The following is a 13068-nucleotide window of genomic DNA, read 5'->3' as shown; positions in this document are numbered from 1 at the left end:
TCTGAAGCCTCTTGTTTACATTATCTTATTCTATCTTATTTCTGGGCGTCGGGCCAGGGTACATTGGCAAGGCCAAACAGCTAAGGAAATTATCATAGCATGCATATAATTCTTACTGCATAATACCCCAGTATAATAAAGTCTATTCATTACAAAATGGCTGCGAGGAACAAGATGGCTGCGAAGAACAAGATGGCTGCCATCAGGTTCATATTACCCCTAACATACCATCCTTTTATTCTAACAGAATAACATAAAAATAGACAGGCATAGAAAATTAGTAAAGCCTTATATTATGGTAACAGAACTCTGTGAGAATACTAAAGAGAAAAATATTCGCATGTCGTGATATACTTTTATAGGCTAATTGTCACTGCATATAGGTACAGTCCCTCCAATACCTTCCATCTAACTTCCAGCCCTCCCAGAACTACCGGTCTACCGGCACAGAGACCCAACCAGCCCCCCATCTACCCCCAAACAACGCTGCATCTTCTATCTCTCCACCTGCATTGCTAGCACCCCCCAATATGTCCAACAGTTCCTTTTCCACAGTAAAGCATGACATAGCAACAGCACAACTGTCTCTAGGTGGCCTCTGATCACTTTAAGAACAGTCTTTGTCCATTTGAGAGCGCTGCACCTTGACACTTTGCTATAATACAGTTCTCCAACAGTTCATTTGCAGTAGGGGTGCTTATCCACGATTCTTCCGCAGGGAGATACTGGAAATCTGATGGTTTGTTCATGGGGTAGACAAAGCAACCAGTGGATACCCATGGCAAGCAAACACTCAAGTCACAGGGAGTCTAGGAAGCAAACAGAAACAGTACAGGATGAGTACACACCGCAATACAATCACAATTATGTCCAAATAAAACGTCACTTTCATCCTATGTCATTTAAAATCAAACAAAACATTGTTGATATATAATACAAACTAAATACATTGATATTTCTCAGAGAATAATTTACAACTTCTCTATACACTTTTAAATGATACTTCATGAATACTACGCAAGTGAAATCCTGTCAGACTTCATCAAGGGCCTGAAGGGTTATACCAAAACTTATGCTAAGGCCTGCCCTGTAGTAAGAATGGAAAAAAATAAAACAGTCAATGAAAATAAATGAATTTCTTTACACTGTCACTTTGAACTTCTAAAAAAAATAAAAGAACCTTGTGTTGCTTTATTCTGGATGGCTGCTATCTATAATGCTTATAATTCTCCAACCATGATCCTAATATTCAACAATCTCATCTGATATAAACACTACTAGTTTACTAATTATTTTATGCAACCTAAATTCTCTCACACTCCTATATGAGGAAAGCGTACAAACAGAACATCATTTAAAACTACAAGCTCTTTTAAAGGTAAACACATCTTTATGATAAGAATTACTCTCTTTGACAAACATCAGGAATGACCAAATTCACTTTGCAGATACCATACTAATTAATAAAAGGGAAAAATACCTTTGCTTTCATAAACTATAATTATGCTATTCCCTGAAACGTTTCTCTGTATATTTACTATAAACTTCTAGCTTAGACGTGTCCTCCTTATGTTCTAAAGGGTGAAGGGTCTAAGATATTATGCTATGTTGCAGCATTTTCCTTAAACCTATTTTCTATACTCAGTGGGCCATTCAATAGAGTACAATACTGCGAAGTTCACAGTTACATTTATCTAAAGAGTTACTATGTTAAGCACATAAACTACAATGTGCACTAATACCAATGAAGCATATGATGTCTTATACCCAATATGATCAATAAAAATAAAACAAATACAAGAGAATACAAAACAAGCAATATAAGGAATAGGGTTAAAACAATACTCCCCTAATTTAATTGGTTGACCCTGTAACAGCATAACAGGACTTCCATATCGAGCGGTAAGGCACAGTCCAGAGAAGGATAGTCTTTATGTCCTGAAGACACACATCAGAGGAAACAGTCATGGATTACCCAGAGTCCAGTTCGGGGGCTGGTACCAGCATGCAAAGCAAAGAATGGATCCAAAGATAGTTCAGTAACTTTTTTTACTGCAGTATGGTGGTTAAAACAAGCTTGACAAAAAGTCTTTCATCTTTATCTTTTCTTTCTTTAAAGGTTTACTTGCTTTCAATCTTTAATCTTTTGAAGAGTGCACTTATGGAATTTTGCCTGTACAGATTTTACCTAAATATGGAAACTCAAAAATAATTCAGTTAGTGTGTTTCAATCTCTGAAAACAGCTGCATACTCTCATCCTGCAAATACAAATATAGTGTTAAGAACCACATAGAAAAATAAAACATTTTAGGCATCTGAAATATGAGAGCAAAATAAAACACAGAAAGGCAATAAAAAGGTCAAAACAATCACCCCCATTACATAAAGATATTCATCAATACTCATCAATACTTCCCCCATGTTTGCGTAAAACATCTCATGTGACACGCAAACACAAGATAACAAGAAACTAAACGATAAACTCATGCAGAGACAATTCTCAATAGCAAGCAAAATGAAATACACTTCACAATTCAATATGCTGTCCATACAGCACGCTTCCACAAAAGAGAAAAACATAACAAACAATGAAAACCAATCGTTCTTGTCTTTCACAAAACAAAACATTAGCTGCTGACACAAATTTCAAACAACCACAATTAACTTAGAATGCAACACATATTCTGACATTCACTGGAATGCAACACTCTCAGAACACTATAAACAATTAAAAACATCCACTATGTACAAACACGGCAGATGCACAAGAAACTTCAGTTGCAGATTATACAAATAAAATTGCGCTTATTTGGGAACGAACAGATAACCACGGTAGCCACTGTTAAAGGGACATTGTAGGATAAATGAAAATTTCATTATTCAGATAGGACTTTTAATTTTCACCAACCTTCCTAGATTAAACCAAACATAGGTAGGCTCATATGCTAATTTTTTAAACCTTTGAGGACTGCCTCTTATCACAGGCTGTATAAATCTCATTACAACCCCAAGAGACAAAATACACGTAAGCCATATAAATAAAACCAAAACTGTGATCAGATAAATTAGCAAGTTATATAAATGCAGCAGAATCAGATAAAATGTGCATCATTTGTTTTAGGGGTGTTTATTTGTAGACACCTTATAGACCACGGCTTAGCTGTTAAGCAGCAATCAAAGTCATTGCAATAATAGTGGTAGACTAGTTAATAACCAAACAACTATATATATTTTAAAGTGTCACTGAAATCACTTCATTAAATAATATCTCATTTATTTATTGAACGCAGTGGGGGTTATTTTAAATAACAAAGAGTTATATCTGTGATATACAGTTTGACAGCCACAGAAATAAAATTATCATTTTTAAGAAATATTCTGTGACAGAATATAACATAAATACTGGTTCCTTTGTAGTGAGCAATTTATAGTTATCATTTTTTATAACATAGAACACCAGTACTGCCTCTTTAAATGTGAAGTACAAATCGTTCTCTCTGCAACAAAGCCAAACACAAGAGAGAACTTTCTTTTCTTTTTTTTTTTTTAAAAAAACCAAAACATGCACAGTGTTATCAGTCTTTCTCAAGGATAGTGAGGCAAGTTCAAAGTTAAATTTTTACTTAAAGGAGAAAACACTGTTTACTGCTTAAAAATATAAAATTCACACTAAAACTTGATAAATGCTAATTAGTTTAACCACAACAAAATTATTGGATTTAACGTTGTATATAATTTGATATTCCCCATTCTGCAGCTCTCCAGCCAAATATAACAATTGCATATAACACAAAAATAAGCTTTCTGAAAAAGAATACTAATACAATTTCCCCTTTAAATTAATCCCAATGATCCTTATAATAAAAAATGTATACTGACGTTCATTAAATAGCCTAAACAAGCATAAGCAGCATAAGAACGCACTCACAGCGGGATGCAGGCTAGTTAAAGGGACATTTCAACCAAACTAAAAATAATCTTAAATTGAAACTGCTGACACAGTGAAATATACTAGTGTTAGGCTCACAGTAAACCTCATTGTCTTTTCTGTAAATATTCCCTTAAATTCTCAGATATTATATCAGTTTTCCTGTGTCCCTTTAAATATTTTCTCTCCTGTTTTTCCTCGGTTTTTTTTTCTGTCCGCTAGTCTCACGGATCCCTACACTAAAATTGTAGACAACTTATCACTTCAGTTTGCATTACAGAGAGAATTAAGTCATGCTGCAAAAAAAAATATCTTCTATCTGAACAGCAGATTTAAAATAAATATATACAAAGAAAGGTCTCTTAAAATATATTTAGCAAACTACTAATACAGTGTTATTGCACTGGTCCTTTAAATAAGAAAATTACAATTTTCTATTGCTCCGTCTAAACACTGAGCTCTGATTTTACAGACAAATATAAGATAATGAGATATTCTTATTATCTAAAATTCAACCCATTGCAATCAACTGTGTTTTGAAAGCATAAAACCAGCTACTTCATAAATATACAAATAAACTTGCTTGTATAACAAGTCATGGACAATACATTAATAGCAACACCTTGTTACAGTGGACTGTCCCTTTAAGGACTAACCATTCATCATGTAAATCTCATATATATATCCCAACCATAATTTAGGCTGCTTGTATGATTTACCACACAAATTTCACCTCTGTACTGTAGCATGCCCTGCAGATTAATTTACTTGCAACAAAAACGGACGCACTTTTAAATAAACTTTCAATTACAGCTTATAACTATATGTCATTGGGTGCACCAACTCTGTGCACAGATCTTACAAATACAACATACGTTAACCCATTAATCATACCAGAAACAGTTTCATATTTACATGCCGCCACACAATTATCACTTAAAACGACAACTGCATATGAATACCACATACTAAAAACATGCTGGTGACTTTGAAATACAGTTACATAAAATAACATTACCAAATATCTTCTAAAAACGTCTGATTTCCCAGCAGAGAAACAGAAGGAAACATTATTACGATACAGACACACAAGTTCATTTCATCTCGCATACCAAAGATTCACTCCCTTTTTTCCTTTCTCAGAAAAACATCTAATTTCTAGCGTACGACATACATATATATATATATATATATAAAAAACACTAGATTAACTTTTCACCATGTCCACAATGCATTTTTTTCTTTCCGATTCCACGCAAAATGGCCATTTTTTGCGTGGATTGGGATAATCATTTTCAAATAATACATTCTGTTTTTGGTTTAAAGCAAATCTGTTACACTCATACCACAGTGAGAACCTACAGACCATCACACATTATGCATCTCAATATACACAATTTCATTTTTGTTACTGCAAGCAAACAAAAAAAATCTTACAAACGAAGCTGCTGTAACAGGTTTCTTTTCTTTTTTTTTTTCTTCTGATCTATGTGCGCGCTCAGTGGTGGCCCCACTTCTTTGCCTGCTACATTCTTTTAACACAGAGATTTTTCTATTTATCAAACAGCAGTACTTACTGACAGTGTTTTAAAAAAATATTTCTGTCTTTTGCAGAAACTATTAACTCTCTTTTTCTTTTACCTTATACATGTAATTTTCTCTGTGCAATCTTATCAATAAGCAGTTCCCAATTCTCAACACAATAATAGCCACAATAATAACATGCATAGCCACTTAATATTTTCTACGCACAGCATCATTTTATATAGCAGCACCACACAAATAACCAAAGCAAAGCAAGCATCAGATATCAACATGAGCTTCAGGTGGGTAGCAAAACTCTATTATGGGAATGAATATGGGAAACTTCAACACACGTGAGACTCACTCACTGCCAAGTTGCCCGGGGGACCTTATCTTAAAAAATCCTCCCGTCGACTGGCATACATATATTACTTGCGCGCTTATCACAGACAGGACTCACAATACCTGTCGTGTCCCAGCACAGGACTGATTACCTGTCTGGAGGGGTATCACAACTGCCGGCAGGACTATAACCTCCGCAAACCTGTGCTTCAACCACAGGAACCCCTTTAACCCTTTATCATATATTATCAACACCTATTACCAGACTAAATTTAGGTTCAAATTCACAGAAAGAAAGCATGGTAGAAGCACTCATACTTACTCCCAGCGAATCCCACTTCTGACACCAAAACTGTTAGGTGTCCCCTTCAGGGGGTAAGTGTCAGTGCAGGCCAAAGCCTGGGGCCTAGTGTACCACCTGAAGCATATGTAGATTACCTGATAAGGGCCCCTTAGAATGACTCAGACCACGCAGCATTATGATCGAAAGCCAATTCTGTTTATTGCACAGTGCAAGCCTTTCTTATAGTGACATACAGGGTTAAGGGGATGACACGTTAGGACCGCGTCATCTTACACAGTTATACAGAGCAATTTACAAGGAAAAACTGGAACATGAGTTTCTCATAACAATAATTACAGAGTCATAACAAACTACCATCTGCGGAGACAACAAGGATTCTGAAGCCTCTTGTTTACATTATCTTATTCTATCTTATTTCTGGGCGTCGGGCCAGGGTACATTGGCAAGGCCGAACAGCTAAGGAAATTATCATAACATGCATATAATTCTTACTGCATAATACCCCAGTATAATAAAGTCTATTCATTACAAAATGGCTGCGAGGAACAAGATGGCTGCGAAGAACAAGATGGCTGCCATCAGGTTCATATTACCCCTAACATTAACTAAATTATTCCTATTTAAAACTAAATACTTACCTATAAAATAAACCCTAAGATAGCTACAATATAACTAATAGTTACATTGTAGCTATCTTAGGATTTATTTTTATTTTACAGGCAAGTTTGAATTTATTTTAACTAGGTAGAATAGTTATTAAATAGTTATTAACTATTTAATAACTACCTAGCTAAAATAAATACAAAATTACCTGTAAAATAAATCCTAACCTAAGTTACAATTACACCTAATACTATACTATAATTAAATTAATTAAATTAATTAAATACAATTACCTACAATTAAATACAATTAACTAAAATTAACTAAAGTACAAAACCCCCCCACTAAATTACAGAAAATAAAAAATAAATTACAAGAATTTTAAACTAATTACACCTAATCTAAGCCCCCTAATAAAATAAAAAATCCCCCCCAAATAATAAAATTCCCTACCCTATACTAAATTACAAATAGCCCTTAAAAGGGCCTTTTGTGGGGCATTGCCCAAAAGTAATCAGCGCTTTTACCTGAAAAAAAAAGAAATACAACCCCTCCCAACATTAAAACCCACCACCCACACACCCAACCCTACTCTAAAACCCACCCAAACCCCCCTTAAAAAAACCTAACACTAACCCCCTGAAGATCACCCTACCTTGAGCTGTCTTCACCCAGCCGGGCCGAAGTCTTCATCCAATCCGGCCAGAAGTGGTCCTCCAGACGGTCCGAAGTCTTCATTCAATCTGGCCAGAAGAGGTCCTCCAGATGGGCAGAAGTCTTCATCCAGGCGGCATCTTCTATCTTCTTCCATCTGTTGCGGAGCGGGTCCATCTTGAAGACATCCGATGCGGAGCATCCTCTTCTTTCTTGATCCGACGACTAAATGACGGTACCTTTAAGTGACATCATCCAAGATGGCATCCCTTGAATTCCGATTGGCTGATAGGATTCTATCAGCCAATCAGAATTAAGGTAGGAAAAATCCGATTGGCTGATGCAATCAGCCAATCGGATTGAAGTTCAATCTGATTGGCTGATCCAATCAGCCAATTGGATTAACCTCACATTCTATTGGCTGTTCCGATCAGCCAATAGAATGCAAGGTCAATCCTAATGGCTGAACTTCAATCCGATCAGCCAATCGGATTTTTCCTACCTTAATTCAGATTGGCTGATAGAATCCAATCAGCCAATCGGAATTCAAGGGACGCCATCTTGGATGACGTCACTTAAAGGTACCGTCATTTAGTCATCAGATGGAAGAAAATAGAAGATGCCGCCTGGATGAAGACTTCTGCCAGTCTGGAGGACCTCTTCTGGCCGAATTGGATGAAGACTTCGGACCGTCTGGATGACCACTTCTGGCCGGATTGGATGAAGACTTCGGCCCGGCTGGATGAGGACGGCTCAAGGTAGGGTGATCTTCAGGGGGTTAGTGTTAGGTTTTTTTAAGGGGGGTTTGGGTGGGTTTTAGAGTAGGGTTGGGTGTGTGGGTTTTAATGTTGGGGGGGTTGTATTTCTTTTTTTTTCAGGTAAAAGAGCTGATTACTTTGGGGCAATGCCCCGCAAAAGGCCCTTTTAAGGGCTATTTGTAATTTAGTATAGGGTAGGGAATTTTATTATTTTGGGGGAATTTTTTATTTTATTTTATTAGGGGGCTTAGATTAGGTGTAATTAGTTTAAAATTCTTGTAATTTATTTTTTATTTTCTGTAATTTAGTGTTTGTTTGTTTTTTGTACTTTAGTTAATTTTAGTTAATTTTATTTAATTGTAGGTAATTGTATTTAATTAATTTAATTTATTTAATTATAGTATAGTGTTAGGTGTAATTGTAACTTAGGTTAGGATTTATTTTACATGTAAATTTGTATTTATTTTAGCTAGGTAGTTAGTAAATAGTTAATAACTATTTAATAACTATTCTACCTAGTTAAAATAAATACAAACTTGCCTGTAAAATAAAAATAAATCTTAAGATAGCTACAATGTAACTATTAGTTATATTGTAGCTATCTTAGGGTTTATTTTATAGGTAAGTATTTAGTTTTAAATAGGAATAATTTAGTTAATAATAGTAATTTTATTTAGATGTATTTAAATTATATTTAAGTTAGGGGGGTGTTAGGGTTAGACTTAGGTTTAGGGGTTAATAACTTAAATATAGTAGCGGCGGTATGGGGGGCACGATAGGGGTTAATAAATGTAATGTAGGTGGCGGCGGTGTAGGGGGGCAAATTAGGGGTTAATAAATGTAATGTAGGTGGCGGTGGGCTCCGGGAGCGGCGGTTTAGGGGTTAAATATTTTATTTAGTTGCGGTGTGCTCCGGGAGCGGCAGGATAGGGGTTAATAAGTTTATGTAGGTTGCGGCGGTATAGGGGGCGGCAGATTAGGAGTTAATATTTATCATGTAGGTGGCGGTGGGCTCCGGGAGCGGCGGTTTAGAGGTTAATAACTTTATGTAGGTGCGGCAGGGTCCGGGAGCGGCGGTTTAGGGGTTAATAACTTTATTTAGTTGCGGGGGGCTCCAGGGCCGGCGGTATAGGGGGTAAAACAGTGTAGTATAGTGTGGGTGTTTAGTGACAGTTTATCAATAAAGCTGTGAAAAAGCCGAACAGCAGCGAGATCGATGACTGTTAGTTAACAACAATCCACTGCTCATCGCCCCGTACTTGGTGCGGGGCTTTTGGACAGCTTTCTTGATAATTTTGGAGAGCGTATTCAGGTCTGTGGCAGCGATGTTAGGCGAACTTAGGCGAGCGTATTGGGGCTGTCGAATGCAGGTAAGTAGACAGCTTGATAAATAGAGGCCATGGACTCTTGCCAATTACATGAAAGGAATACAATCGCTGTTTTGATGTGCTCATGCACGCGTTCCCCATAGACATCAATGGGGAGAGAGTGTCAGAAAAAAACCTAACACCTGAAGTGCGGAATGGCGATCGCTGTAATGCAACCCCATTGATATCTATGGGAAAAAAAGTTAAGTGTAAACCTAACACCCTAACAAACCCCACGTCTAAACACCCCTAATCTGCTGCCCCCGACATATACATTATGTTTTTAAACCTTAATCTGCCACTCCCCGACATCGCTGCCACCTAAATAAAGCTATTAACCCCTAATCTCCCGCCATCGATATCGCCGCCACTATATTAAAGTTATTAACCCCTATTCCACCGCACCACAACATCGCCCACACTATAATAAAGATATTAACCCCTATTCCGCAGCTCCCCGACATCACCGCCACCTAAATAAAGTATTAACCCCTAATCTGCCACCCTCAATATCGCTGCCACTATAATAAAGTTATTAACCCCTATTCCTCCGCTCCTCGACATCGCCACCACTAAATAAAGGTATTAACCCCTAAACTTCTGGCCTCCCATATCACTAAGACTAAATAAACCTATTAACCCCTAAACCGCCAGCCCCCACATCGCAAAACACTAAATTAAAATATTAACCCCTAAACCTAACACCCCCTAACTTTAAAATAATTAAAATAGACCTAAATTAAAGTTACAATTATTAACTAAATAAGACCTATTTAAAACTGAATACTTACTTGTGAAATAAAATAAAACCTAAACTATCTACAATGTAACTAATAGTTATATTGTAGCTAGCTTAGGTTTTTATTTCACAGGTACGTTTGTATTTATTTTAACTAGGTAGACTAGTTAGTAAATAGATATTAACTATTTACCAACTACCTAGTGAGAATAAATACAAACTTACCTGTGAAATAAAAGTAAAACCTAAGCTGCCTTACACTAACAACTAAAATTACAAAAAATAACAAACACTAAAATTACAAAAAATAAAAAAAAACTACATTACAAAAAAATAACATATACAGTATATGAAATTATCCAAAACAATAAAAAATATTCCTATTCTAATACCCTGTTTAAAAAAAATAAAACCCACCCCAAAATAAAAAAGCCAATCTATAATAAACTACCAAGGGCCCTGAAAAGGGCCTTTTGTAGGCCCTTGAAGGGGCCTTTTGTAGAGCATTGCCCTAAAGTTAACAGCTCTTTTGCTAAAAAATAAAAACAGAATTTATGTTTACCTGATAAATTTCTTTCTCCAACGGTGTGTCCGGTCCACGGCGTCATCCTTACTTGTGGGATATTCTCTTCCCCAACAGGAAATGGCAAAGAGCCCAGCAAAGCTGGTCACATGATCCCTCCTAGGCTCCGCCTACCCCAGTCATTCGACCGACGTTAAGGAGGAATAATAACATAGGAGAAACCATATGGTACCGTGGTGACTGTAGTTAAAGAAAATAAATTATCAGACCTGATTAAAAAACCAGGGCGGGCCGTGGACCGGACACACCGTTGGAGAAAGAAATTTATCAGTTAAACATAAATTCTGTTTTCTCCAACATAGGTGTGTCCGGTCCACGGCGTCATCCTTACTTGTGGGAACCAATACCAAAGCTTTAGGACACGGATGAAGGGAGGGAGCAAATCAGGTCACCTAAATGGAAGGCACCACGGCTTGCAAAACCTTTCTCCCAAAAATAGCCTCAGAAGAAGCAAAAGTATCAAACTTGTAAAATTTGGTAAAAGTGTGCAGTGAAGACCAAGTCGCTGCCCTACATATCTGATCAACAGAAGCCTCGTTCTTGAAGGCCCATGTGGAAGCCACAGCCCTAGTGGAATGAGCTGTGATTCTTTCGGGAGGCTGCCGTCCGGCAGTCTCGTAAGCCAATCTGATGATGCTTTTAATCCAAAAAGAGAGAGAGGTAGAAGTTGCTTTTTGACCTCTCCTTTTACCTGAATAAACAACAAACAAGGAAGATGTTTGTCTAAAATCCTTTGTAGCATCTAAATAGAATTTTAGAGCGCGAACAACATCCAAATTGTGCAACAAGCGTTCCTTCTTTGAAACTGGTTTCGGACACAGAGAAGGTACGATAATCTCCTGGTTAATGTTTTTGTTAGAAACAACTTTTGGAAGAAAACCAGGTTTAGTACGTAAAACCACCTTATCTGCATGGAACACCAGATAAGGAGGAGAACACTGCAGAGCAGATAATTCTGAAACTCTTCTAGCAGAAGAAATTGCAACTAAAAACAAAACTTTCCAAGATAATAACTTAATATCAACGGAATGTAAGGGTTCAAACGGAACCCCCTGAAGAACTGAAAGAACTAAATTGAGACTCCAAGGAGGAGTCAAAGGTTTGTAAACAGGCTTGATTCTAACCAGAGCCTGAACAAAGGCTTGAACATCTGGCACAGCTGCCAGTTTTTTGTGAAGTAACACCGACAAGGCAGAAATCTGTCCCTTCAGGGAACTTGCCGATAATCCTTTTTCCAATCCTTCTTGAAGGAAGGATAGAATCCTAGGAATCTTAACCTTGTCCCAAGGGAATCCTTTAGATTCACACCAACAGATATATTTTTTCCAAATTTTGTGGTAAATCTTTCTAGTTACAGGCTTTCTGGCCTGAACAAGAGTATCGATAACAGAATCTGAGAAACCTCGCTTCGATAAAATCAAGCGTTCAATCTCCAAGCAGTCAGCTGGAGTGAAACCAGATTCGGATGTTCGAACGGACCCTGAACAAGAAGGTCTCGTCTCAAAGGTAGCTTCCAAGGTGGAGCCGATGACATATTCACCAGATCTGCATACCAAGTCCTGCGTGGCCACGCAGGAGCTATCAAGATCACCGACGCCCTCTCCTGATTGATCCTGGCTACCAGCCTGGGGATGAGAGGAAACGGCGGGAACACATAAGCTAGTTTGAAGGTCCAAGGTGCTACTAGTGCATCCACTAGAGCCGCCTTGGGATCCCTGGATCTGGACCCGTAGCAAAGAACTTTGAAGTTCTGACGAGAGGCCATCAGATCCATGTCTGGAATGCCCCATAGTTGAGTGACTTGGGCAAAGATTTCCGGATGGAGTTCCCACTCCCCCGGATGCAATGTCTGATGACTCAGAAAATCCGCTTCCCAATTTTCCACTCCCGGGATGTGGATAGCAGACAGGTGGCAGGAGTGAGACTCCGCCCATAGAATAATCTTGGTCACTTCTTCCATCGCTAGGGAACTCCTTGTTCCCCCCTGATGGTTGATGTACGCAACAGTCGTCATGTTGTCTGATTGAAACCGTATGAACTTGGTCCTCGCTAGCTGAGGCCAAGCCTTGAGAGCATTGAATATCGCTCTCAGTTCCAGAATATTTATCGGTAGAAGAGATTCTTCCCGAGACCAAAGACCCTGAGCTTTCAGGGATCCCCAGACCGCGCCCCAGCCCATCAGACTGGCGTCGGTCGTGACAATGACCCACTCTGGTCTGCGGAATGTCATCCCTCGTGACAGGTTGTCCAGGGACAGCCACCAAC

The 13068-nt window shown here is 37.9% G+C and overlaps 1 protein-coding gene across 2 annotated transcripts in view; it reads left to right on the top strand.

Moving 5' to 3' along the window:
• Positions 1-13068, top strand: part of PECAM1 (platelet and endothelial cell adhesion molecule 1) — a 526904-nt gene that overhangs the window by 127947 nt on the left and 385889 nt on the right. The window lies entirely within an intron of this gene.

This window comes from Bombina bombina, chromosome 1 (assembly GCF_027579735.1).
Source record: "Bombina bombina isolate aBomBom1 chromosome 1, aBomBom1.pri, whole genome shotgun sequence".
Lineage (NCBI taxonomy): Eukaryota > Metazoa > Chordata > Amphibia > Anura > Bombinatoridae > Bombina > Bombina bombina.
This window is presented reverse-complemented; position numbering and strand designations above follow the sequence as displayed.